Source organism: Mustelus asterias, chromosome 26 (assembly GCF_964213995.1).
Source record: "Mustelus asterias chromosome 26, sMusAst1.hap1.1, whole genome shotgun sequence".
Classification (NCBI taxonomy): Eukaryota; Metazoa; Chordata; class Chondrichthyes; order Carcharhiniformes; family Triakidae; genus Mustelus; species Mustelus asterias.
Genome location: NC_135826.1, coordinates 12,417,342 through 12,441,612, shown reverse-complemented (window position 1 = coordinate 12,441,612; position 24,271 = coordinate 12,417,342).

The following is a 24,271-nucleotide window of genomic DNA, read 5'->3' as shown; positions in this document are numbered from 1 at the left end:
AATTAGGATTCCTGCAACTGATGGAACACACTGAATAAAACATGTTTTCAAACAAATTGTATGAATTTTGTGCTCTTCGAGGTGAATTGTGCTGGCTAACGGGATGTTTTGCATTTCAAGCACGTTCCACTCTGCCCCCAACAATATGTTTCAGCCCCCGTGTCAGAAGATCAGTCCCATGCTGACACAGCATCTATTTGTCAATGCGTGGTCTCTCAGTGTTAGAGCATCAAATCCCCCAAAGTTGGGACAGTTTTGTGCTGTGGGCCCTCAGTTACGAGGACCTGGATCTCAATTGTCCAAATACATTTCTCACAGCACAAATATCGAGTCCGATTACACTTGCATCTCATATGTCCTGATCTGGATTTGAACAAAAGCCCCCAAAAGGCCGATACCATCCGGCTGCATCAGCCGATCAACCATCAAATATGCTTGTAACCTTGTTGGCCTTTCAAGATCTATCACTATCATGAAATGGTGTGGTATAAATAAGACTTCTACATGTACGTCTATCTCTGCTGAGGTGATGGATTGAATTTAATGAATTGAGCGTTATAAAAGCATTATAAATTGAGCGTAATAAACTTGTGCTGTTTTTATGCAGTTTTTGTCTTCAGGTACTGTGGAATTGTATAAAAGTAAAGTCTCCATGGTCCCAGACAACCATCGGCTGTTCTCCCTTTGAGGGGGAGAGTTGACTGGTGGAGATTTAACCTGAGGATGTGGACCCAAATTCCCCTGTGTCACCCGCCGCAGGAATTATATATACAGATGTTGGTTAGCTCATTTGGCCAATCAGCAATGTGGAGTAATGCTAACAGTGCAGGTTCAGTTCTCATACAGGCTGAGGTTTAAAGTTTTAAAGTTTATTTATTAGTGTCACAAATAGGCTTTCATTAACACTGCAATGACGTTACTGTGAAAATCACCTAGTCGCCACACTCCGGTGCCTGTTCGGATACACTGAGGGAGAATTTAGCATGGCCAATGCACCCAACCAGCACGTCTTTGGGACTGTGGGAGGAAACCAGAGCACCCAGAGGAAACCCACGCAGACACGGGGAGAATGTGCAGACTCTACACAGACTGTGATCCAAGCCGGGAATCGAACACGGCGCCCTGGCACTGTGAGGCAGCAGTGCCAGCGGGCATGACAGAAAGTTCAATGGACCATTTAAATGTCCATTAAACTCAGACGGGAATTTCCAGTCTGGGGGTGCAATTGGCCAGAGAATTCTTCCCGTGCAGGTTAGGTAGAGTGGCCATGATCAATTGTCCTTAGTCTCTCAAAATATGTAAGTTAGATGAATTAGCCCTGTTAAACCAGTGAGGATATGGGGTTGAGGAGCGGGCCTGGATGAGATAATCTGTCAGGGAGTTGGTGCAGACTCAACGGGCCAAATGGCCTCCTTCTGCACTGAAGGGATTCTATGATAAGAAGAATTATGTTGTGATCATCTTAAACTTTGAAAAACTTCTGAGGAAGGCAAAGAGTTCGAGATCTTGGGAAATAATAAGTTAGCATAGGAGAGTCCCTTGGGTTTTAATGTTGACATAATAAGAATATAAATATGAACGATTCTTGGCAGTCTTCCTTCACTCCATCCCAATTTTAAAAAAATAAACAGAAGTGTCCAAAGCAAATGAAAGAAGCACACAATTGGTGATTTAATCCCCCAGTAATATAAAGATTAAAATTCGATTCCTGGAGACTTCTGGCCAATCCTGGAAGAGTGGCAACCCTACACCACCTCCACTGCATCTACATTAATATCCCACACCTAACTCCATGTCCAAGAACTCGGGGGTGATTATCACAGCACACTGTCCAGCTCTAGCAGCGCAATGGGCCGGGAAACATCAGCGAAGGTCATTTAGTGGACTCTCCGCTGGGCGTTACGGCCTCCGTGTGTCTCCATGTCCCAGATTTCCAGCGTCATCATGTCCACACTAGAAATCAGCACAGAGCTGATTTAAATATTTAAATCACCATTTATATCCCAGGGTTGAAGTCTCCAGTCTCGCTAGTCTCTCCCCTGCCCCCGCTGGGAGTGGTTCACTCCAGCGGGGTTTACAACAGCACCCCAATTATGGGGAGCAGGTGACCTGACCCCCTGGGAGTGAAGGGAGATCATGGAGACCCCCCCAGGAGTTCAAGGATAAGGGGGGTGCTGCCCCTTGTCATTGCCAGCCTGGCAGTGTGAACCTGGCCTGTGGCACTGCCTAAGAGACAAAATGGCAATGTCCAAAGGGCAACTTGGCATTGCCCATGCACATTGGGCAGTGCCAAGGGGGGAAGGGCCTATTGGGGGTGGGGCCTATTGGGGCAGGGCCTATGGGGGGAGATTGTGGGGGTGGGGGGGGTCTGCCACTCTCCAGAGGGATCCGTGGCAGAGAGAGAGAAGGGTCTGATTGGGGTTGGCCTAGGAAGTGGGGCGATCGGGGAGGGGCAGTGCTCTCTACAAGCCAATGATGCAAGGTTGCTGTGCTGGATCAGCGATCGGGAGGCCGACAATGCGGGGCTACTGAGCATGCACCGATCTCCACGATGACAGATCAGCGCATGCGCAGTGGTCCACTCAGTGCTATGCTGCTAATCTCCAGCGGGAATACACCCCGTCCCCAGATTTTCAGCATGGATCTCCCTAAGGCACTCTGTAGTGCTCAGAGTGTGGGAGATTCATTTTGAAAATCTCGCTAAAAAAACCCAACAGGATTTACTCCCATTTTTGCAGAAATCCGGCCCTTAGAATTTTTTTGGGAAAATCCGGGCCTTCCGCTTTAATCTTTAATAAGATTCTGAGACAAGTTGACAGGGTAGATGCTGAGAGGATGTTTCCTCTCATGGGGAAATCTAGAATAAGGGACCCAGTTTAAAGGGAAGGATTTCCCATTTAAGACAGAGATGAGGAGGAATTTATTCTCTCAGAGTTGTTAGGTTTTGGAGCTCTCTTCCCCAGAGAGCAGAGGAGGCTGGATCACTGAATATATTCAAGGCATAGTTATGTTTTTAATTGATAAGGGAATCAAGAGTTTTGGGATACAAGCAAGGAAGTGGCATTCAGGCTACAGTCAGATCAGCCATGATCTTATTGATTGGTGGAGCAGGCTTGATGGGCCAAATGGCCTACTCCTGCTCCTATTTCCTGTGACCTTATAAACTGAACAAACTCATATCTTATTTGGGGCAGAACTCTACTCTGGGAGTGGGGTTCCAGATCCCTGGCATCAATGTCATGGACAAGTCCACCCCCACTTGGCCAGCTCACCCTGCAGCCATTTAATGGCCATCAGCTATTGATTGGCTTGAGGGGGGCCAACGAGATTGGAGTCCTGCCTCCGAGAGCTGTCAGCCAATGAAATTCCAGCTGCTCTCTTGCCCCAGCAGCACTACTTGAAGCATAGGGTCACTGCTAGGCTCGCAACAGTAGCGATGAAGCCTGGAAGAAAGGTATGCCGTGTTTGTGAAACCTACCTCTCCACTCACCTGATGAAGGATCAGCGCTCCGAAAGCTCGTGGTTCCAAATAAACCTGTTGGACTTTAACCTGGTGTTGTTAGAAGAAAGGTGAGTCTGGGGGTCTTACCAGGTCCAGTTTGGCAAGCTGCAGTGAGACAGGGTGGGGGTCTGGGAAAGGCCAGATTCTGGGGAGGGAAAAACCCATCTGGTTCACTAATGTCCTTCAGAGAAGGAAATCTGCCGTCCTTACCTGGTCTGGTCTACACACGACTCCAGAGCACAGCAATGTGGTTGACTCTCAGCTGCACTTGGGTGACTAGGGATGGGCAATAAATGCTGGCCAGCCAGCGATGCCCATGTCCCAGGAATGAATAAAAAAAATACATTGAGGGGGGCCTTTCTTTGGCACATTTATTTGGGGGTCCAAAAACAGGCACACCCCTACCTTACCGGGACATCAGGACTCTGGAAACACCACAAGCTGACCTCCAACCCCCTCCTCTGCTGTGGGTACAATGGTAAAATCCTACTGGTGGCAGGAAGAAGCCCATAAATTAATTGGCCACTTCAGTGCCTCAATTGGCCAATGGACAAGTAGGCCAAGTAATGCCTCTCTTGCTGCCGGTAAAATTGTAAGCGGGGGTGGGAAAATGACAATGTGCCACTTCCACGGTACCAATTTTATGCCCCCCCCCACCCCATCCCATCATGCCAACCCACCCCTGAAGGATTGTAAAATTCCGGCCTTGGAATTTGAATAAAGTTCAGATGCACAAGTGCCTCTGTTCGAGTATGATTTGGACTAGCCTGCCACCAGGAGTGAGTAACAAGGCTGACATTTCATCAAGGGGTGGTCGAGTTCAGCCTGTACATGGACATCATGTACACTAAATTGTACTGATTTTAAATAATGTGAACCCTAATAATGTCATTTGCAATATTTTGTAATATTGACAATAAAATCTCGCCTCTGCAGATTTAACTGAATTCTTAATGCGTACATTTTGCTGATTAAACATTCTATCTGGCTGCTAAGATGTGATAACTACAGAATAATATTTTTTCATGTTCCACATGAAGGTATTATGAGGTTGGAAATTATTTTATGCCGTTAATGCAGGCAAGGAAACAAAGAGCCTATTACATCAATTTTAAAATATTCATGGGGCCGCTGCCTCTTCCTTTACAGAACTATCCATTTTTTACAAGGAACTATATGAATAGGAGCGACTTGCATTTTGATAGCGCCTGATCTTACTGTTCGAAACACCGCAAAGCATTTTCCATAAGATGCATTACACTGTGAGATTTAGAAAATGACCATAATGTTGGCCAAATGTACTTGTCATGTTGTTGTAAGGAGCAAGTTTCAAATGGGACTGATTAATGAGCAGGTTATCTGTACATTCTAGTTACGTTGTTCATACCAGGACTGCTCGGTACACCAGGAGAATAGCCTGCTTTTTTCCCAATCATTCCGCGAGATCTGGCCGGCATCGTGACATAGCAGTTGGCACTGCTGCCTCACAATGCCAGGGTCCTGTGCTCAATTCCAGCCTCAGGTGACTATCTGTGCGGAGTCTGCACATTCTCCCTGTGTCTGCGTAGATTTCCTCCCTGTACTCCAGTTTTCTCCTGCATTCTAAAGATTTGAGAAGGATTTCAGTCCAAAGATGTGCAGGTTAGGTTGATTGGCCATACTAAATTGCCCCTTAGTGTCAGGGGAAGTAACAGGGTAAATACATGAGATTACGGGGATAGGTCCTGGATGGGATTGGTGTCGGTGCAGGTTTGATGGGCCGAATGGCCTCCTTCTGCACTGTAGGGATCCTATGATCTTTAAAGACTACCTGAGCAGGCAGACAGATGGGCACTTGGCTTATTCTTTTATTGACCAAAAAAATGAAAGAGCGTGCTTTGGCATAGCACCATTCACAATCTCAAGGCATCTCAAAGCACTTCACAATGCAGGTCTTCAGATAATGCAGATCTCCCCAAATGTCAATCAGAGTTACCAGTCCAGATTATGTCCTATAGAATCATGACAGTGCAGAAAGAAGCCATTCGGCCCATCGAGTCTGGACCAACTCTCCAAAAGAGCAGTTTACCCAGAATCACTGCCCCGCCATATCCCTATAACCCCGCCAATTACCATGTTCTGGAGAAGAGCTTTAATCAACAGTCTTCTATCTCATCATTTTACATTTGTAAAGCTTTCATTTACAAGATGCAGGTGTCGTTGGCCAGGCCAGCATTTATTGCCCATCATTAGTTGCCCTTCAGAAGGTGGCGTTGAGCTGCCTCCTTGAGCCTGAGGTGTAGGTACACCCACAGCACTGTTAAGGAGGATGTTCTGAGATGTTAATCCAGCAACAGTGAAGGAACAGCAAAAGATTTCAAAGTCAAGGTGATGAGTGAGTTGGAGGGGAACCTCCAAGCGGTGGTGTTTCCAGGTATCGGCTGCCGTAGATGGTAGTGGTTAAGTGCTGCCTCAGGAACCATGCATAATTATATTATACACATATATATATATATATATATAATTGTATTGACATACTGCAGATTCAGTAGATCACTACCACCTCCTCAAGGGCAATTAGGGATGGGCAATAAATGCTGGCTGAGCCAACAACTCCCAAAACCCGTAAATTAATTGATCACCTTTAGATCAGGGAAAATTTTAATACAGTTTTATATTTTCAGAAATATTCATCTGTGGCTAGATACCTCTCAACAGATTGAATGAGTTGGGAAGAAACCACAATGCGACAAATTTGAGAAGGATTTCAGTCCAAAGATGTACAGGTTAGGTGGATTGGCCATGCTAATCCCTTAATGTCCAAAGATCTGTAGGTTAGGGGGATTAGCGAGGTAAATGAGAGGGTTTACGGGGTAGAGCCTGGGTAAGATGCTCTTTCAGAGAGTCGAGGCAGACCTGATGGGCCGAATGGCCTCCTTCTGCACTGTAGGGATTGATTCTATGTTCCAGGATGGAGTCAAAGGAGCCAAGAAGACTGCTTTCTCTTCACTAGTCCCTGCTTGGCAAGGGGAAAGCACATTTTGGACTGCTGTACAATGCTTCTGTGGTGGCCGGTTATGACATAGTTCATTTCAAACTAATCGGTGTGCCTTTTCTGTGACCAATCAACTGGAGAGATTCCCCTTCCTGGTTTGTAATATTTTTCCAAACCCTAACAAGTTTCACCTGCCAACCGAGGCTGATGTGAAGGTGCAAGTCCATGTAACATGTCACAGAGGACTCTTAGTCAAGGATTTGTGCTATTGAATCAGAGGGGTACAGCTTGTACATAAAGACCTAACATGGGTATGCTTGTCCCAAAGTTTCCCACATATTCATGTTACATTATCCCAACCATTTTTTTGACCTTAGGTTATTTTCTTAACCATTATAAATTGGGTTTCAAGTCCCATGAAATGTTTTTTTTATTTTGGGCAAATAGCCAGGAAATTGAATCCAGGCATTTGGGAACTAGGTTTCTCCTAAGAATGTTTTGTTTGGACAAAGATTATGTCAGATCAGGAGTTGTTGAACTAATAGAAAGAACAGCTAATTGAGAAGTCCTTGTATCGCAGACTACTTAGTTACTAATGCTGCATTCAAACTGAGACAAAACAGAAATATTTCAGTCACATAGAATTATCCACAGTGCAGAAAGAGGCCATTCAGCCCATCAAGCCAGCACAGACAACAATCCCACCCAGGCCCTATCCCAGTAACCCCACATATTTACCCTGCTAGTCCCCCTGACACTAAGGGGCAATTTAGCATAGCCAATCAACCTAACCCGCACATCTTTGGACTGTGGGAGGAAACTGGAGTACCCGGAGGAAACTCATGCAGACACAGGGAGAATGTGCAAACTCCTCACAGACTATTACCCGAGGCTGGAATTGAACCTGGATCCTTGGTGCTGTGAGGCAGCAGTACTAACCACCATGCCTGTTTCCTCCCACAGTCCGAAAGAAGTGCTGGTTAGGTGCATTGGCCACGCTAAATTCTCCCGCAGTCTCAGTGTACCCAACAGGTGCTGGAGTGTGGCAACCAGGGTATTTTCACAATAACTTCATTGCAGTGTTAATGTAAGCCTACTTGTGACACTAATAAATAAAATACATATAACACTGATACCACATGGACTGCAGAAGACTTTGTTACTTCCTTAAGGGCAATTAGGGGTGGGTAATAAATATCAGCCTCAGCAACGTCCCATCAATTAATGAAAAAAGCAGAAAATTAATTGATTCATTGTGATTTTATATAGGAGTGAATGGGAAGAAATGTAATACAGTGGGGCCTGATAGAAATAGGCTTGATCCATTAGAATTCTGTACAATTGGAATGAATGGAGAGGGTTTTAATTCCATTGACGTTTCAGTGCATGAGTGCACAGTGGTTTAGCATATTAAAATTTTACATTGTTGTGTTTGTGCGAAATTTCCCTGTCCATTATTTAAACAAAGGCATCAAACCATATAAAATAAATGTATTAATACATTTTCCACTGGTGCAGCGTGCCACGATTTCAAGCCCGTAACAGCTGTTTGGGTGTACAGCTAATCTCAATGAGAATAGGTTGCAATAACTTACTAAAGCTTAATTAAGACTGACAGAGATCAGCATTGATATAATTGAGAAAAGGATGGGCCTTCAAAAACACTTTAACAGCAATGGGCCTGAAATTAAAATGATAAATAGTCATAGTAAAAAAAAGGCTAAGTGTAATGGAGCATTGCTGCATAGGGTAACTTTATTAAGATGGGGAAGGCTGATGAATAGGGAAATGCTTGAACAAAAATGAATATTTATTTGTGTGTCTTTAAAGTCTATGGGCTGAATTTTGTGGAGGCGATGGAGATCTTGCCCGTTGGCTGAGGAGCTGGCGAGTCCCCTGCTTCGCTCCATTTCAGATAGGCCCATCACATCTTGTGCCACTCAGGCACTTCATAGGCCAGTGACAGCCATCCCCCAGGGTCAAGGACAGAAGGAAGGATTGGTGGCAGGATTTTGATTTGACTTGATTTATTATTGTCACATGTATTAACATACCAGCGAAAAGTATTGTTTCTTGCACACCTTACATTCAAAACGTACCATACATAGAGAAGGAAAGGAGAGGGTGCAGAATGTAGTGCTACAGTCATAGCTAGGGTGGAGAGAAAGATCAACTTAATGCGAGGTAGGTCCATTCATAAGTCGGATGGCAGCAGGGAAGAAACTGCTCTTGAGTCAGCTGGTACAAGTCCTCAGACTTTTGTATCTTTTTCCCGACGGAAGAAGGTGGAAGAGAGTATGTCCAGGTTGCGTGGGGTCCTTGCTTAGGCTGGCTGCTTTTCTGAGGCAGCGGGAAATGTAGATGGATGGGAGGCTGATTTGAGTTATGGACTGGGCTTCGTTCACATCCCTTTGTAGTTTCTTGTGGTCTTGGGCAAAGCAGGAGCCATACCAAGCTGTGATACAACCAGAAAGAATGCTTTCTATGGTGCATCTGTAAATGCTGGTGAGAGTCGTAGCGGAAGGAGGGTTGTTTGGCAGGAAAATGGGTGTTGATTGGAATGGAGATGGGGGTTAACTGGCAGGAAGTGGGGGGTGATTGGCAGAAAGGTAGAGGGGAGGTATTCGGCTCTTAGCCACACCCCCCTCCCTATTCCTTATGGCGGATTTCTCAATCACTCAATTAGGCACTAGGTGCCTTTGAACAAGGAATACCCCCTGAAAGTCCACAAGCATTTAGGCCAGGGTATGATTGTCAATCTCCGTATGGTGAGTCCCCCACCCTGAGTTAATACCGGTGACAACAGACTGAGGCCCTTAAGTGGGCATTAATTGTTTTCCTGCCACCATCACCCACCTTCACGTATCCCCAGCCATCACTCTCTTGTACGATTAAATGGCCTCTGCTTCATGGGAGGGTACGGTGGCACAAGTGGTTAGCACTGCTGCCTCACAGCGCCAAGGACCCAGGTTCGATTCCAGCCTTGGGTGACTGTCTATGTGGAGTTTGCACATTCTCCCCATGTCTCCCCTCCGGGTGCTCCAGTTCCTCCCACAGTCCAAAGATGTGCGGGTTAGATGGATTGGCCATACTAAATTGCCCCTTCGTGCCCCAAGGTGTATAGATTATGGGGATTAGCGGGGGAAGTACATGGGGTTAAGGGGAAAGACCTGGGTAGGATCCTCTGTCAGAGAGTCGGTGCAGACTCGATGGGCCAAATTACCTCTTTCTGCACTGTCGGGAGTCTATGAAGCTAAGATTCTGCCATACATAATGCTTAATACTGATTTCTATCGAAAACTGAGTCTATTGGCTCAACAAATAAATACAGCATCACAAAATCACAGAATACTACAGTGCAGAAGAGGCCCTTCAGCCCATCGAGTCTGCATCAATGCATGAAAGGTCCTGACCTGCCCACCTAATCCCACTTGCCAGCACTTGGCCCATAGTCTTGAATGTTATGGCGTGCTGAGTTCTCATCCAGGTACTTTACAGAATACCTTAAATTGGATATATTAGTTCTGCGATATAAGTCAATTCAATTCCTCTAGCCCCATGTTTTTGCATATCAGGTGAACCTCCCCCCCACCTCCCCCCACCTCCTTTCCAGCTCCAACATGCTACACTCATATATGTTGTCAGCCTCAATTTTCCACCTCACAAATGTATGTTTTACTTTCCAGTACTTTAAAATTGGGCACAGGAGAATCAAACAGCCCATTACAGACTGTGCTGGGAAGATGCACAGGAGTTTATGACAGGCCCATTCTTCGTGTCAGATGCTGATGATATTTCAAAATGGCGACCACGGACACCCACGCCAGCGGTTCAGCTTTAAACTCGGCGTATAAGTTAACTCCTGTTTTTCAAGACCTTTCAAGGCTTCGAAGGTTAACACACAGGCTGACATCTATGGTACAGGTGGCAAAGACCACTTGGCCCATCATTGGTCACCTGGCTGGAGAAGAACCTGCAGTCCATGTCCCTTGGACATCCGATGGTGTCTCAAATGTTATCAAGGGTTTCAGGTCTTGTCGATCCACAAGTCCATTTACCAATTGAGCCATGGGGGTGAATGTGTATGTTAAAAATATTCCAAAAGTCCATTGTTTCCATTTAAAAAATAGTCATGGCCTTTGGTTCTGCGCTACACAAGAATATCAAACACATCAAAATAAAGAATTGCCAGTTTTCAGAATCGGACGATGTACCTGAACAATTTCCAAACTAATCAGATAATGTTGAAACCTTTCTCGACATGCAGGCAACAAGCCGGTGTGAACGGACAGCTAGCAGTGAAAGGTAACGGTGCACACATCAGTAGCTGGCCAGCACGAGCTTTCCTTCAGCTTAGAAACTGCTTTTCATTTCGTACAGCCAAAGAAAATAGCGATTGAAAAGGTAAGTTATGCAAATCAAAAGGCTGCTGTCAGGTGATAGTCATGGGGCTGTGGGCAGGAAGGGCACAAAATGATAGCAAACCGCTTGGCTTACCTGGGCTTCACTGGAATGTGAAATGAGTAAATGAAGGATGCTCTGAGCATCTGCACCTACAAAGGAGCTGTGTTCATGAAAACTAACATTGAAAGGGTGGCAATAAGATTAAAAGTGTGAAATTAAAGGGGTGGCGACGGAGGTGGCTGGGTGGCGCAGTGGGTTAAACATTGGGTTACCATCTGTAGGATCTGGGTTCCAGATCAACCTGTTCTGATGGGTTGGAATTCTGCGAAATGTGAGATTACTATGTGCAGCTGCATTTAGACAATCTTGTACGTGAGGGTCCAAGTGAACAGGAGCCTATCGTGGCAAGCTGACATTAACTTTCAATTCCCCTCAGGCACAAAACCACAATATGTTGATCTAGTCAGATATCTGGGGAAATGGCACTGAAAAGGAGTTGAGGCCGGCGTAGATCTGCCATAATCATTTTGAATGGCGAGGCAGGCTTTTTTTTTATTCATTCGTGGGACACGGGCGTTGCTGGCTGGCCAGCATTTATTGCCCATCCCTAGTTGCCCTTAAGAAGGTACTGCCCTCTTGAATCGCTACAGTCCATGTACTTGAAGGGCCTGGTGGCCTACTCCTGTTTCTCTTTCTTGTGCTTTTAGGAGGAGTGTCAATGATTGTTATTGCTGGTACACTCAAACACCTCCCCGTCCCACGAGTTACTATTGGGGTTTCCGAGCCTGGCTTTAGTGCAGCACTGTAGCGTTAGGGGGAGTAACAGGACATGCCACGTTTTTACGGCACTCGCTGCCAACTGGTAAGTTTAAAGGTCCAATGTGAACGAAGAAATGGGTAGCGTGGGTAGGTGGGTGAGGTAAGTGTGTAGGAGAGGGTTAGGTAAGTGGGCCGGAGGATAGTATGGGTAGATGGCAGGTGTGGTACGTGGTTGGTGTTGTTGTGGAGGAATGGCAGGTGGCAGGTGGGTAGAGTGGCAGGATGGATGGGTGGGTGTGGTAAGTGTATAGGGGAGGGTTAGTTAAGTGGGTAGGAGGTTAGTATGGGTAGGATGCCAAAAGTGGGTGGGCTGGTAGGAGGTTAGGGTAGTTGGGGAAAGGGTAGCAAGTGGCAGGTGGATAGAGTGGCAGGTAGGTAAGATGGAAGGTGGTTAGATAGTAGATTGGCCAGTTGGCAGGTGGGGGAGGTGATAGGTGAGTAAATGGGTCGGTGGTTTGTGTGGTAGTCAGGTGGTAGAGAGCTAGTCAGGTCACGTTGGAGATCTAGCTCTATGATTGGAGGGGTGGTGTGCTTGGGAGGGGTGGCCAGGTCGGATTGGTGGGGTAATCAGGGGGTCGGGGGGGGAGGGAGCTATAGTCAGGCCAGGTCAGGAGAGTTGCTGATGGGGTCAAGGGGGTTAGTCAGGTGGTGCGGGAGGGGTAGTCGGGTAATTGGGTGGGTCAAGGGGATTTTCTTTCTTCATTCGTGGGACATGGGCGTCGCTGGCTGGCCAGCATTTATTGCCTTTTCCTAGCTGCCCTTGAGAAGGTGGTGGTGAGCTGCCACCTTGAATAGTTGCAGCCCATGTTCCGTGGGTTGGTCCACAATACTGTTAGGGAGGGAATTCCAGGATTTTGACCCAGTGACTGCGAAGGAACGGTGATATATTTCCAAGTCAGGATGGTGAGTGGCTTGGAGGGGAACCGATATCAGAACTCTGACGAAGGGTCATCCAGACTCGAAACGTTGGCTCTATTCTCTCTCCACAGATGCTGTCAGACCTGCTGAGATTTTCCAGCATTTTATGTTTTTGTCTCATGAAAAGGTCCTGAGTCTTGAATGGTTGAACATTAAATATTTATTGATCACACAAAATTATGTACATACATACAGGGTCTAAGCCAAGCTGTGAGCTACCTCCATGCTTGCTTCTACTCAGGTCTCTGTTCAGTCCACAGCTGACTCTCAGGTCATATGTTTTTTTACATTTGTGAACAGTACTGTTTTCCAGTCCCTCATTAGCCCTTATTATGCCTGATACCCTGACACTACAATCTCCAATGGCCCCTCTTTCCACTCTGCCCCTGTTACCTCTGGTGCCCCCCAAGACTTTATCCTTGATCCTCTCTCATTTTTCCTCCTCGTGCTGCATCTCCACACTACCAGCTGAAAACACAGGCTCAATCTCCAGATGTATGCTGGTAATATCCACCGTGTCAGATTTGTCAGACCGTTTGTTTGACACAGACTGGATGAGCAGAAATTTGCTCCAATAAATACTGGGAAGTCATTGTCTTCTGGTCCACATTGCAAATTCTGTTCTCTCACCACCGTGCCGATCCCTCTCTCTGGCAACTGATCAGAACTTTCTCCAACTTGGTATCATATCTGAACCTGAGATGAGGCTCTGACCAGATAGCTACACCATGACCATAGAACTATAGAATCCTTACCGTGCGGAAGGAGGCAGACACGGGGAGAATGTGAAAAGTCCATATAGACAGTCACCAAGGCCAGAATTGAACCCAGGTCCCTGGCACTATGTGGCAGCAGTCCTAAACCACTGTGCCACCCTGAACCATAAAACCATAGAACTATAGAATCCCTACGGTGCTGAAGGAGGCCATTTGCTCCATCAAGTCTGCACCGACCCTTCAAACGAGAATCTTACCTAGGCTTGAAGAGGTGCAGGAGAAGACGGACCTGTGTGTATATGTGCATAGATCATTGAAGGTGGCAAGACAGGTAGAGAGAGCAGTTAATAAAATGTATAGTATTCTGGGGTTTATTAAGAGGGGCATAGTGTGCAAGAGTAAGGAGGTTATGCTGAACTTATCCAAGACACTAAATAGACCTCAGCAGGAATATTGTGCATAGTTCTGGTCATCACACTGTAGGGAAAATATGAATGCATTGGGGAAAGTGCAGAAGAGTTTGACAAGAATGGTTCCAGAGATGAGGAACTTCAGTTATGATAGATTGGAGAGGTGAGGACTTTTCTCCTTGGAGAGAAGAAGGATAGGAAGAGATTTGATAGAGATGTTCAAAATCATGAGCGATTGAATAGATAAGGAGAAACTCTTCCCACTCGGAAATGGATTACAGATTTGAAGTGATTTGCAAAAGAAGCAAATGTGATGTGAGAATAAACTTTTTCACAAGAGTGGTTCAGGTCTGGAGTGCACTGCCTGGAAGTGTGGTGGAGGCAGGTTCAATCGAGGCATTTAGGAGGGCATTAGATGATTATCTGGATAGAAACAATGCGCAAGGATACAGAGAAAAGGCAGGAGAATGTCACTAAATCATGATGCTCCTTTGGTGAGCTGATGCAGACACGATGGGCCAAATGGCCTCCTTCTGCACCGTAACAATTCTGTGAAGTGGGGCTCTTTCCTGTTCTCCAGCCAATGAAGACCCAGCCAATGAGATTCCCTTCACCCACATTAAATTCTGCCCACAACACTGGGAAATATTGGGGGCAATTTTAGCCTGATTTCTGGAAAACTGATGGAATTAGGTGCAATGCTGGTTTTATACCTCATCCAATTGACTGTTCAATTTTTAAAGTTCATTTATTGGTCACAAGTATTCTTAAATTAACACTGCAATGAAGTTACTGTGAAAATTCTCTAGTCGCCACACTCTGGCCACTGTTCGGGTACACTGTGGGAGAATTTAGCATGGCCAATGCACCTAACCAGCACGCCTTTTGGATTGTGGGAGGAAATCCATGCAGACACGTGGAGAATGTACGGATTCCACACAGACAGTAACCCAAGCCAGGAATCGAACCCGGGTCCCTGGTGCTGAGAGACACCACTGTGCCACCGTGCTGCGTTCATTAAAGAAAGTGGAGGGTGATACTAGGCAGAGTGTTAAACCGGAGTTCCACCCATTCCTGGGGATTGCCCCCGTGGAGTTAGATTAAAATTACACCCTACATGACATGACATGTTAGAACAGTGTTAAAATTAGACTCTTGTCTCTAGGCTTCCTTAATAACATTTTACCAGCGAACACAGCCACAGAACTAAAAGGGTTTACTGCCCTCAGGCAACCATGGCAACCCACAGCCAGTTAATCTTAACAACAGAGCTATAATTTCAAAGAGAGAACCACTTCAAATACAATGGGAATGTATAAGGGAGATCTATGGCATTTTGTTAAGGGGTTTTACACTATCTGAGATGTTCAATTGAGTAAGTCTCCCATCAGCCAAAACAGGCCTGGCCCTTTCTCAAATGTCAGAGCAAACTAACCTCTGCCTGTCTATTACTCTGTCACCAGCAGAGCTCAATACATCTGCAAATCCTGATTTTGTTATCCACAGTAGCATCTTTATTCAGATAGGGCTTCTTCACCCATATATCATGAGGAATATTGTTAACAGGAGCCTAAGGCACTAAACTGAGGTGCTGATGGCCATCTCAGAAGGGCGCAAAACATCCCATTACATTCCTTTGAAGAAGAGCAATGGATCTCCAACCACCCCTCCCCTCCCCCCACCCCCGTACCCCCCAACCTTCTGCATCCTGACTTATCATCATCCTCACAATTATCATCATAACGATTACCTGGTCGTTATTATCTTTGTTTCTGTAGCATCTTCCTGTGCACAGATTGGTTGCCATGTGTCCTCCCTTACAAGAGTGCCTACTCATCAAGTTATTCCATTGGCTGTAAATCTTGAAGCTGTGAAAGGTGCTTTGTAAATACAAGACTCTCAGATCCTTCTATTTCCTCACACTGAGAGCCAACAGTGAGGCAAACACTACCCATGCAGTATTGGATTGGTGAAAATCATTAAATTTGACTTTTGATCAACAATGCAAGATGGGTGCTATTGCTACGCAGTCCTTCACATATTGCTCTACAATTTATTTCCATTATCTTCAAAGATTACAACCTGGATTTTTGTCTACAGCCAGGAAAACATGAGTCAAGTCCATCCGGGCTTCCAAAAGCCAATCCCATGTCCCAGCATCATTCCTGCCATTTTTCTGTCTCCGAGAGACGTGGATGAATGTTGACAGCCAGAATGTAGTGCGCAGGAGTGTGGACTCAAGGTGGGCTGGCTAGAAGAACATAAGAACATAAAAACATAAGAACTAGGAGCAGGAGCAGGAGCCTGCTCCGCCATTCAATAAGATCATGGCTGATCTTTTCGTGGACTCAGCTCCACTTACCCGCCCGCTCACCATAACCCTTAATTCCTTTACTGTTCAAACATTTATCTATCCTTGCCTTAAAAACATTCAATGAGGTAGCCTCAACTGCTTCACTGGGCAGGGAATTCCACAGATTCACAACCCTTTGTGTAAAGAAGTTCCTCCTCAACTCAGTCCTTAAATCTGCTTCCCCTTATTTTGAGGCCATGCCCCCTAGTTCTAATTTCACCCGCCAGTGGAAACAACTTCCCTGCTTCGATCTTATCTATTCCCTTCATAATCTTATATGTTTCTATAAGATCTTCCCTCATTCTTCTGAATTCCAATCAGTATAGCCCCAGTCTACTCAGTCTCTCCTCATTAGCCAACCCTCTCAACTCTGGAATCAACCTAGTGAATCTCCTCTGTAAACCCTCCAGTGCCAGTGTATCCTTTCTCAAGTAAGGGCCTGCCTTGGTTTTTGAACACAGCAGCCCAACTCTCAACATAGCTATTATACTCCCTAAAGCTTACCCCTCATCTCCATCAGCTCCACCCAGCCCCACACTGTCTCCATCCTCCCTCACATTCCCTTCCCATTTCCTCTTGTATCCCCACACACCCATTTCCCCTCCATGCTCCATCATAACCCCCATGCACCCTGCATGCCTTTTCATTTTTCCTATGTCCCTCCACACTTCCTCATACTTCCAATGCTGCCTCCATTTCCACATGTTTCTTCGTGCCCCTTTGCATCCCCCAGACCTCCTCATATCCTCGATGGCATCCTTTCCATTCCCTCCAATAATCTTAGTATATCACTAGTATCCATTATGTCCAGATGTACATTGAAAAATAAATAAACCTCTAACAATCTAACAGATCTCTCATTCAACGATACTTTATGCTGAAAAAATAAACTTGACTGTAAATCCTCACAAGTGGTTAATCTGTTTTGAAAACAAACATTTGCCCACTTGCAACATCATAGACAGATAATCCATTCATAACTTCTTAAAAACTGTCAATCAAATGCTGTGAGAAGTGGTTATGGAGCTCTTAAAACTCAGCCAAGCATTCATGGTAGACTTACATGTCAAAGTAACTCCTGGAATATGTAAACAATGACATCTATTGAAACTGGAAAATAAGATAGCCATTTCATCCTAAGCTATACCAGGTGTCCTACTGATTTTTCTGTCTAAGTGAAAACTGCTGAAAGTTTTTATTTCAACTTAGCAAGGACTCTGGGCAGTTACATCACTTTAGGTCATTGCACTAGAGATCCAGTTAAAACATCTTTAAATTACAATGTGGCACCTAATCAAGACATTGGAAGTTGTCAAAACATATAACATCTACCTTTCCGAATGCTCCTGATTGGGCTTTCCCCCAGTGCGTGTATGTGTGCATGTATGTGTGTGTGTGTGGGGTGGGGTGAATGAAGTGTGTGGGGGAGTTGGAGTTGGGAGGAGGAGTGGGAGCTACAAAATGCAAAATTCCTATAGGACTCACCATGGCAACACCAACCTCAAGAGAAGTCTATGCAGGGTGATGACCCAAGGCCTTCCTGACTCACCAAAAAAAACACACAAAAATAACAAGGCCTCAGGAAGAGGGAGTAAATTTGATTCTGTAGCGAAAAACTTCAAAGTTTCAGCTTTTCTAACTCCATTGCTGCCTACAATGGGAGATGAAAATCTGGCCTAATAACTCAAATTTGAACAACATAACACATAGCTCCATCCTCAAAACCTCGTACAGTCCTTGTCCAGTTCCACTGATTTCCTTGAAATTCCTCCATGCCATTAGTCCAATCTCCCTTTTTAGTGATCTTCTCCAGAATAAGACTGCAGACATGCCTTGAAAGGGACCGAGCAGGCTAAAAAGAACTTCTTCTAAAATGTTAAACACCACAATTGTCCTCCCAACTGTGGACTATTTGCAAGGAGCAATGTCACGAACACCAAGTAGCCTGCAATAGAAAACTTAGATCTTCATCAAAATTAACAAAATAATGCATTACATTTGGGAACAAAAGGGTTTGATCAAGGGAGTAGCAAAATTTTTCCGTTGGTTTTCAAGTATGAATGTATTTTTATAATCATGAGCAGTTGAGACGTGGTTCAATTCCTGATCGTCTTTGGCCCAGCACCATGGTACTGCACTGGGGGAGGCCTTGGCTCCATCGCTCCATCACAGTGATGTAACTACCATGCCATCAGCTGCTGAGGCCCAAAGTGCTGGAACCCTCTCCTTAAATCGCTGTCTTTCTGCCTCCCTGTACTCCTCTTCGATGTTTTTTAAAGTCTACCTTTTTAACAACCCTTTGGTCATCAGGCCTGACATTAATGGTCCTCAGAGCATTTCCCCTGGCTCCTACATTCCCAATCGAGTAACAATTCTACAACATCACCACCTCTCTTGAAGGTTTCGCCAAAGCAATTGTGGCAAGGTGAAAAAAGAATGAAAGAGTCGAGGTAAATAAAGTATTAATGATAAGGTGACAGCAAGCTTGCATGTTAAAAGCCTGTGGATAATAGGAGGATAGAAAGACAGAGAGGAATAGGTTATTCTGAACTCATATCGACATCGCTTTTCACTCAAGGCAAGTCTAATTTCCATAGTTTTGAGATCCCAATAATTATCAGAGTTGGGGCTTAGTGCAATGGGATATGGGCTGTGATTCTCTGGCCATGCACGCCGGCGGGATTCTCCGATACCGCTGGCAGCGCACCCCCTGCCCGCGTGTTTCCCGACGGTGTGAGGTGACATCAATGGGAATTCCCATTGACGAGGGTAGGATCAGAGAATCCCGCCGCGAGCAAACAATGTGCCACCTCCCACTGGCGGGCAGCACGCAACTAGGAGGCCGGAGGGTCTCGTCCAGGATCTTTACAGGGGAGGGTGAAAAAGCACGAGATTTACTTTTCTTTGGAGACTGGGAGCAACGAGGAGAGCAAAATTTGAGGAATTGTCAATTTGTACCAGATTATGGATAACCTCGCGCCTGGTAGGGAAATGGTAGGAGGCTATCCGCGGAATTAAGGAAACTGTCCTGTCCTTTAACTTTCATATTTTTGGTGGCTGGCATTATTTGGCTGCGTGTCACATTTTGGGAACACCCTGCCGTTCGACATCGGATCTGATTTCAGGGCATATCGAGGGGTTTGCACAAGTTCACTCAGTTAATCCCCAAAGAGAAAAACATCCATCGGACTGGTGGACCTGAATCTCAGCAGGTGCCACGAGTCATTGTGAATATTTCATGCAAGTACATGTAGAAACATCACATGTTCCCATTTTCAAATAAGCTCTGCTTCCAAAACAGCATAAATGATAGATATTGTTTGAATTAGCTACGTTTGACTTGAAGCATTTCCATTAAACTGACAACTGGTCTGGAGAGGATTAAGTCCTGCTGCACTGAAGCACTCCAGCTGACTGCAAAGTGGCGGCTGCTCCGACTCAGCCAGTGCATTTGCATTCAGCATGCCTAAGTAAAAGGATTGTACATTTATTGTTCGTCAGCTGTGGCTCAGCTTGTAACCTTCTCTCCCCTGAATCAGAAGGTTGTACGCATGATGTCCAGTCCAGGGACATAACCCAAGCTGACACTGCCAATGCAGTGCAGAGCAGCACCAGCTGCTGGAGGTTCTTCATTTCAGATGAGATAGAATCATAGAATCCTTACAGGAGGCCATTCAGCCCATCAAGTCTGCACCGGCCACAATCCCACCCAGGCCCGATTCCCGTAACCCGACACATTTACCCTGCTATTCCCCTTGACACTATGGGGCAATTTAGCATGACCAATCAACCTAACCCACACATCTTTAAACAATGATGTTAAACAACGAGGTCCCTTTCTGCCCTCTGAGGTGGATGCAAAAGATTCCATAGCTCCGCCCAAGAGAAGCCATAACAGCTCGCGTTTATATAGCACTTTTAACATAGTAAATCATCCCAAGGTGCTTCATAAATAGACAAAATATGCGCAGAAGAAGGCCACACATCTCCTCGATCCTCCTCCGCCATTCGATAAGATCATGGCTGATCGGTTTGTGGATCAAGCTCAACATTCCCATCTACCCCTGATAACCTTTGATTCCCTTGCAAAACAACAATCTATCGTAATATCAAAGCAAAACACTGCGGATGCTGGAATCTGAAACAAAAACAGAAAATGCTGGAAATATCAGCAGGTCTGACAGCGTCTGTGGGGAGAGGATAGAGCCAACGTTTCGAGTCTCGATGACCCTTCGTCAGAATCTATCCATCCTCCTCTGTCTTAAAAATACTCAAAGGCCCCACCTCCACCGTCTTCTGAGGCAGCGAGTTCCAAAGTCAAAGAGAAAAATAGCACAAAGCACTTTAGAATCATAGAATCCCTACAGTGCAGAAGGAGGCCATTTGGCCCCTCGAGTCTGCACCGATCACAATCCTACCCAGCGCCTATCCCTGTAGTCCTATGTATTTACCCTGCTTGTCTCCCTGACACTAAGGGGCAATTTAGCATGGCCAATCAATCTCACCTTTGGACTGCGGGAGGAAACCGGAGCACCCGGAGGAAATCCATGCAGACACGGGGAGAATGTGCAAATTTCACACAGTCACCAAGCCGGGAATCGATCCCGGGTCTCAGGCGCTCTGAGGCAGCAGTGCTAACCACTGTGCCACCTGCCACCCCATTAGGGCATTTTGATGTTGTGAAAGATGCTCTATAAATGCAAGTCTTTTTTTTTTAATTCCCAACTTTTCACAACTGCTTCAAGGTGTGGGCAACTGATGATCGTTAAGGACTTACCATTCTCACGTTCTCTTTTATCATGGTCAAGGTCAGTATCTTTCTGGCTTGAAAACCGACAGCGATACAATCTTTCCTCCTCCTCAGAACATCTTAGGGCATATCAGGGAAGCCGGCAGGACATTCAGAAAGTGTTGGACCTTTGCTCGATTCTCCAGCTGCCATCAGTCTGCCTCATTTCAGACACCTCTTGTAGGCTGAGGGGCCACGTGAGAAAGTGATGACACGGCTACAAAGGAGGTCACATGGTGGGAGTTCTCCCGGGGAGCATGGGCAGAGCACAAGTTTGAAGCAGCTGCTAAGCTAATGAATAAACTACCTTTTACTGAACGTCCTTTCTCCAATGATTCAGGAACCAACCATATCTACACTTCTGATGGCCCAATTTATCCCTCTTTCACTTAGGAGCACAATCATTCCATCTCCCAAATCTTCTTGAAGCATTTGACCCTTTGGTCTACTTTAATGAGGAAAACTTCCCTCACCCTTTAAATAGACGCCAGTGTGAATCTTCTTTGCTCATTGTTGCCATTTTCCCTCCTGCACAGGTGGTATGGATCATTTTTCTAAAATTTATAATGCAACCATTAGCTTCGCTTGTGTTTGATTCCTAAGCATCTGTCATCCATTAATAGGCTATTTTCAGTCCCTTGATGTAGAACATTGTAGGGCACATCAAACTGGAGGGGAAAATTGGAAGTTTACAGCATGGCAGAAGCTCTGCGGTGATTTTGGAATGCCAATGATATCCTGTCAACATCAATACTGATTCAGAGAAATGAAACTTTCAACAAATAATTGCAATTCTCTTTTTTTTCAATTCATTCATTGGACATAGGCTTTGCTGGCTGGCCAGCATTTATTGCCCATCTCGAGATGCCCGAGGACAGTTGAGAGTCAACCATGTTGCTGTGGCTCTGGGGTCACATATAGGGCAGACCTGGTAAGGATGGCAGATTTCCTTCCCTAAAGGACATTAGTGAACCAAATGGGTTTTTCCAACAATTGACAATGGTCATCAGTAGATTCTTAATTCCAGATTTTTTTTATTGAATTCAAATTCCACCATCTGCCGTGTCAGGATTCAAAACCAGGTCCCCAGAACATCAGCTGAGTTTCTGGATTAATAGTCTAGCGATAATATCACTAGGCCATCATCTCCCCTCTTTCTCTTGAGCCCTTGTTTGTGGGCATTAATAATCTTGAGTACCTTCTGCTGGTGCATCCTTGTGCCTCAGTACCAAGTGACTGCATGTTCCAGTGAGTGAGTGAGAATGACCTTCTCGCACAAACACACATTTCAACGGGATTGATTGGATAGCAACCAGAAGCAGAAACCCCTACCTGTTTTTTTTTGCCTTCCCGATAATCAAGCCTTTTTCCTGAATCCAAACGCATCTCTCTATGAGACCCTGTAAACTCAGCACAGGTAGGGATCATACCTGGGACTTCAATGATGATTGATCAGCATCAGTGCCAAGCTGACGGTGCTCTTAATACGATGCGGCCAAGAGTCCCACTAAAGTATAAATTTAAACATTTTTTAAAAAGTTATTCTTTCATGGCAAAACCAAAATTTGTTGCCCATCCCTAATTGCCCTTAATTTGAGAGGCTTGCTCGGCCATTTCAGTGGGTAGTTAAGAGTCAACCATTGCTGTGGCCAATTGAGAGTCACAAGATCTATTTCCCGAAAGGCTTTTATGACAATTGACAGTGGTCTCATTATTGGAACTAGCTTCATAATTACTAATTTTGTTAATGAAATTTAAATTCCACCAGCTGCCATAGCGGGATTTGAACCCAAAACATTAGCCTAGGCCTACTGGATTACGAGACCAGTGATATTGCCACTACTCCACCACCTATTCCTCAAATGAAGAAGCAATAAATAAAGTTATAGAGGGAGCTCTTCCACTGCTGCTCCCCACTTCCTCACCTGAAATATTGGCAACAGGCTGTTGAAAGTCTAGTGCAGAGTCTGTATGCCTATTTGTCCACTGCACTCAACACTCAGTCTGAACTTTAAATGGTTGCATACACTCCTACACAAGGGCTGCTTAGATATCTGAATCAGGCTCTTGCGACTGTTGTAGCAACTTGCATGCCAGCCCCGTTGTTCCAAGGTCTAATCCATGAAACATATTGGACTGCTGTAAAAATCTCCTGGCCCGCTGTCAACTTTTTCTTCTGTCGTCCTCTGCCCCAAGCATAAACTACCTCCACCCTGCACCAGCCAACCAAGCCCCCTGCCCCTCATTATGGGCCTTACTGCCAGCTGATTTGTGCTCCCATTTGCAGGGAACTGGTGAGTTACGGGACACCCACTGGGTGCTCATTGCCTGATCACAAGATTTTACTGAGGGCCAATCCTGAATGTGACTCAGCCCTCCAGACTGGTGACAACTTGCACATTTGGTGTCAAGCCAATATTTGATTTCGTTTTTTGAAGGGGTAACTAAGAAGGTAGATGAGGGCAGTGCAGTTGATGTTGTCTACATGGACTTTAGCAAGGCCTTTGACAAGGTACCTCATGGTAGGTTGTTGCATGAGGTTAAATCTCACGCGATCCAGGATGAGGTATCTAAATGGATACAAAATTGGCTTCTTGACAGAAGCCAGAGAGTGGTTGTAGAGGGTTGTTTTTCAAACGGGAGGCCTGTGACCAGCGGTGTGCCTCAGGGATCAGTGCTGGGTCCACTGTTATTTGTCATTTATATTAATGATTTGGATGAGAATATAGGAGGCATGGTCAGTAAGTTTGCAGATGACAGTAAGATTGGTGGCATAGTGGACAGTGAAGAAAGTTATCTTTAATTGCAACGGGATCTTGATCAATTGGGCCTGTGAGCTGACGAATGGCAGATGGAGTTTAATTTAGACAAATGCGAGGTGATGCATTTTGGTGGATTGAACCAGGGCAGGACTTACTCAGTTAATGGTAGGGCGTTGGGGAGAGTTACAGAAAAAGAGATCTAGGGGTAAATGTTCATAGCTCCTTGAAAATGGAGTCACAGATGGACAGAGTGATGAAGAAGGCATTCGGCATGCTTGGTTTCATCGGTCAGAACATTGAATACAAGAGTTGGAGTGTCTTGTTGAAGTTGTACAAGACATTGGTAAGGCCACACTTGGAATACTGTGTACAATTCTGGTCACCCTATTATAGAAAGGATATTATTAAACTAGAAAGAGTACAGAAAGATTTACTAGCATGCTACCGGAACTTGATGGATTGTGTTATAAGGAGAGGCTGGATAGGCTGGGACTTTTTTCTCTGGAGCGTAGGAGGCTGAGAGGTGATCTTATAGAGGTCTATAAAATAATGAGGGGCACAGATCAGCTAGATAGTCAATATCTTTTACCAAAGGTAGGGGAGTCTAAAACTAGAGGGCATAGG